At 38.7% G+C, this 4,288-nt stretch overlaps 2 protein-coding genes across 6 annotated transcripts in view; one reads left to right on the top strand and one right to left on the bottom strand.

Moving 5' to 3' along the window:
• LOC106881939 (long-chain fatty acid transport protein 6) overlaps window positions 1-4,288 on the bottom strand; it is a 55,125-nt gene that overhangs the window by 33,291 nt on the left and 17,546 nt on the right. The gene's annotated exons all lie outside the window — the stretch shown is intronic.
• Window positions 1-4,288, top strand: part of LOC106881941 (Golgi phosphoprotein 3 homolog sauron) — a 148,603-nt gene that overhangs the window by 135,716 nt on the left and 8,599 nt on the right. The window lies entirely within an intron of this gene.

Raw genomic sequence — 4,288 nt, 5'->3', positions numbered from 1 at the left:
TTTGTTCCCCATCGAATGAAAAAAGTCCTCAAAAGAAAATGTTTTGCAGATGTGGTAAAACGATGGAGGCATTAAAAGGCAACACTTATCAAGAGTTCCAGGACTGCTTCGAATAATGGAAAACGCGCCTGGACCGATGCATTGCTTCAAATGGAGAATACTTTGAAGATGATAAAAGTGTAAACATGTAAAACTAAGTGAATAAAATAATATTGCAAAATTCCAGTTTCTTTTGGGTACCCCCTCGTATACATGAACATACACAAACGTATATAGACGTCCAAACATATATATACGCACACACATTTAACATCCATATTCCATGCTGGCATAAATCGGACAGTTTGAGAGGATCCAATGAGCCAATGCCTGCTTTGGCATGGTTTCTATGGCTGGATGCCCTGCCTAATGCCAACCATTTCATGGAACATACTCAATGCATTTTTTCATGGCAACAGCATTAGTGAGGTCATCAAGTAATATGCAAGATCAGACCCCTTGATAGAGTTGGGAATGCAGTATTAAGTGTGGTGGCTTTATGATCATCATCATCATCATCATCGTTTAACGTCCGCTTTCCATGCTAGCATGGGTTGGACGATTTGACTGAGGACTGGTGAAACCGGATGGCAACACCAGGCTCCAGTCTGAGGTATTGAATACTAAAGCATGATACACACACACATAATAAACACACATAACTGCTGGCATGGAGATATAGAGACAAACTACTGCTCTGCTCATCTCAAGTTAGTCAAAGTAGCCCTCAAGCTAGCAATTACTGCCTACTAAAAGAGAAAGACAGAGAAAACACACACCCCACAACAATTCCTAATCCACAGGACAGCAACAGTGAAGGCAGGAGACCTCTCTGAAGGAGACACACCATATATTAACTGCCCTTGCAGCAGATGCAGTAGTTGTTATGGCTACAAAGAAAACAACCAATGTTATGCCCAGTTTATTTCTGAACATGAGAGACCTGACTAGGTGAGGCCACTTAAGAAGTCTCTAACGTCTTGGATTATTTCTGATTGCAAAGGCCCTGATTGCAAGCTGTTGAATTGTGTTTGAAGCCAATGAAACCATATAACTGAATCATATGGTCAAAATAGTGACAACTGCACTCGTAAGCATTGATTTAAAATTATCTGGTGAAAGTGAAGAACCTGCGAATCTAAAATCTCCTCAGCTGCCAAGATGAGCAATTCTTATCAGATGAGAAGTTTGGTATAAAAAAACTGGTCCCTAAACATATTCTGTGTTATATTCAAATTGTTGTGGGTACCTATTTAGTTGAATGTTAGGGTACTATATAAAAACTATCTAAAATTTGTTAAGTTGAAGAATTTAATGACAGAAATACAAACAGGTAACAAAGAGCAGAGACAGAAAATGGACAAGCGGAAAGAATTCCTAAGAGGCAAATAGAAATTGGAAATATTGTTTATTGAAAGAGAAATGGATCAGAAATAAGTTGAAAGTCTGCTGGAATCAATGGGGAAAAATTTTCGCGTGCGTGCGTGCGTGCGTGCGTGCGTGCGTGTGTGTGTGTGTGTGTGTGTGTGTGTGTGTGTGTGTGCGCGTGTGTGCATGAGCTGTAAATACAATAAACAGAGAGAAAGGAGTTTAAAACCAGTGAAGAGAACATCAGAAATGGATTCAATTTTTGTGCAGTTTTTGAAAAATCAGACAAAATCTTTATTCATGGTTACACCAGCTGAAGCCCATGCAGTAGAAGTGTGTCCTGAGTTAATCAGAAGTTCACATAAGCCAATGCTGTTGTAAAAACAGCAGAATTACAAAGGCCATTAAAAGTAAATTAGAAAAAGTACAGCAAAATGGAAGAATCTAAATGGAGAAAGAGATTCCAAGATTTGATTTGAATTTTCACTTCAAAACTTAATTTGTGATTAAAAGGAGCAACAACTAATGAGATGTTAAGGGGGTGGGGTGGGAGAGAGAGAAAAGGACCAGCTATTGAAGAGCTGAATGCATGGTTATGATTTTAAAGTAGTCTTAATAATAAACTGTTAATTGAATTGATGATGTCATCCTGATAAATTGGGCAGGGGTGGAGATGAGAAAGTACCAATCCAATAGATTAATACACACACACACACACATATATATATATACATACACATACATACACATCCAAATATGCATCCACATTATATAAAGTAAAAGAAGGTAGTCAGGATTGGGATAAAAAACTTGTTTATTTAGCATTTCCATCCCTTTTAGGGATTCATCATGAATGGTTATTAACCACGATGAATCCCTAAAAGGGTCAAAAACGCTAAATAAAATTTTTTTAATCCAAATCCTGATTACCTTCTTTTTCTTAATATATAAAACTTCAACACATTCTCTCCTTGTGTGTGTGTGTATTACACACACACACACACAAATAAATACAGACACACACACACACAGTCTTTTCCATAAACACATACACATTATATTCACATACACATGCATACATACACTTGTGGCAGAGTTTATTTATGCTTGAATAACATAATATGTGTGTGTGTGTGTGTGTGTTTAGACGTGCACGTGCCAGTCCACGTTTGTGTCTGAGTCTGTTTCTCGGTGTACAAGTACCTATGTATTTGTGGGTGTATGTGTGTATGACTCAGCCCATGTGTGTGTGTGTGTGTGTTGTTCTGTCAGTGTGTATCCATGCTTCTATGCTAATTGCAAGCCATACTTTCAGCTTCCAAAGTATGGTGCCAAGCAACACAGATTCTTATTTTAAAAAAAATATGGCCATTTAGGTTTACGTCTGTTCTTTAGTAGTAGAGCACCAATTTAAGCAGAGATTTCAGTTGTGTGTGTGTGTGTGTGTGTGTGTGTGTGTGTGTGTGTGTGTGATTATTCAGTCTGTGTATTGAATTACATAATCCTGGTGCAGATCAACTTAACTCTATATTTCAACACTTTCCTAATAAAACAACACTGAGCTTGATTGGCTTATATTTAACCCTAATCCTAATCCTCTTATCCTTGCAACTGGAATTTGATAAAAAAAGATTACAGTAATATACATTAATTAAAATAGTTAATTATCAACATTGCAGTTTTAGTTTTCCTTCCCTCATTGATAAAGTTGTGTGTTTATTAATTAGAAATTGGTATTTCTGCCGTTAAATGTGAAATTAGTTTCCACCAGGCTAAACAGGAAGTGTATTTTATAAGTTCATGAACACCATTACGATCACAAACAAGAGAACTGCCCTGAAATTGTATCCAACCGTCTTAGAATGAGGGACACACTGCATAATGTAGTCTCCTTGAAAAAAAAAAAAAGAAGGTGACAGCTGGAATGTCTTTGATCATATAAGTCGATTCAACCAGGGCTAGCCTAGGGTTAAAAGAATCTCTTTCTTGTTGCTGTTGATGATATGATGAGCCCATTGTTCTGAGTTCAAATTCCACAGAAGCCAACTTGGTCTTTCACCCTTTTGGGGTCAATAAAATAAAGTACCAGTCAAGTGCTAGGATCACTATAATCAACGAGCCCCCCCCCCACTCCTGCCAAATTCCAGGCACTGTACCTTACAGCAGAAAGGACTACTACTATTAGAGTGTTACTCATCCGATGACAGTGAAATTTAGAAGTCTACTTTTACCACCATAGGGCAATAACAGGAAATACAGCACACATACAAAAGAATTATGATTGGATGTCTTTATCAAATTTCTTGGAACTTTTATACAAAATAATGAAATAAACACTCATTTTCAAAAGACAAACATTTACTCATCATCATCATTTAACGTCCATTTTTCATGCTGGCATGGGTTGGACAGTTTGACCAGGGCTGACAAGCTGAGGTGCTGCATCAGACTCCAGTCTGATTTGGCATGGTTTCTATGGCTGAATGCCCTTCCTAGCACCAACCACTCCGAGAGTATAATGGGTGCTTTTATGTACCAGCGGCATGGCTGCCAGCATCAGCCACAACTATGATTTCACTTCGCGTGACGGATCTTCTCTCGCACTGCATATTTCCAAAGGTCTCGGTCACTAGCCATTGCCTCTGTGAGGCTCAAGGTTTGAAGATCATCCTTCACCACCTCCTCATCCCATGTCTTCCTGGGTCTACCTCTACCACAGGTTCTCTCCACCATTAGAGATCGGTACTTCTTTACACGGTTGTCCTCATCCATATGCATCACATGACCATACCAAGGAGAGTGGGGGCAGGAGTAATGGGTGAAACAGTGATTGGTGTGTGAGAGAGAGAGAGAGAGAGAGAGAGAGAGAGAGAGAGAGAGA

This window comes from Octopus bimaculoides, chromosome 2 (genome assembly GCF_001194135.2).
Source record: "Octopus bimaculoides isolate UCB-OBI-ISO-001 chromosome 2, ASM119413v2, whole genome shotgun sequence".
NCBI lineage: Eukaryota > Metazoa > Mollusca > Cephalopoda > Octopoda > Octopodidae > Octopus > Octopus bimaculoides.
This window is presented reverse-complemented; position numbering and strand designations above follow the sequence as displayed.